We start from the raw sequence: 744 nt of genomic DNA, 5'->3' as shown, positions 1-744 counted from the left end.
TTCAAGATGAAAAAAATCATGATTTATAACAGTGTATTAGTATTATTGAACTATCGAAATTCGTTTTATATTCATTTTATTGAACATTCCATAGGATAAAGACGAACAAACCCTAAAAATCGAATAAAGAGATAATAGAATATAATAATAAGAGTGAGTGATCTCAAAATTAGGCGGTCAAAGACGTTATTTTTTTCATCGGCTGTGGATGAATTGAGGTAATTTTTATGAACTTTACGAAACTTTCAAATGGCCTCATATCATTCGACATTGGAACTGAATGCAAATTAGTGGAAATTGACAGATAATTGACGAATTCGTCATGAATCGTTGGATGAATTTTCCGAATGCCAGTTGGATCGTTTGGAATGATGATCAACGCGTCAGTAGTTTGTCATACGAGTGGGGAATACGGACGTCCGTAGGGTAGCGAGCGGTGAACATATCACACGCCTCGAACGCCCATTTCGCATTTGTATTGCAGACTCGTGTTTTGGAACGAATGCATGCAAATATCGACGTTTATGTTGTGAAAACTGTCCCTTGCACTGATTGAAAATTTCAAGATACAGCATTTCTCGATATATTTAGGGTAGACTACACTCAGAGAAAAAAAAATGTTCTCAAACACGTCTTCATTGAACCAAAAGAATCGCAAATTGAAAATTATTAAGGATCAAAAAAGTCGTGCTGAACATTGAAGGATGTCCTGAGATGAGCAATTTTTTTTTGCAAAAATAGACT

The sequence above is a fragment of the Diachasma alloeum genome, unplaced genomic scaffold, assembly GCF_001412515.2.
Source record: "Diachasma alloeum isolate Michigan unplaced genomic scaffold, Dall2.0 Dall_scaffold_00178, whole genome shotgun sequence".
NCBI classification, from domain to species: Eukaryota; Metazoa; Arthropoda; class Insecta; order Hymenoptera; family Braconidae; genus Diachasma; species Diachasma alloeum.
Note: the sequence above shows the minus strand (reverse complement) of the source record.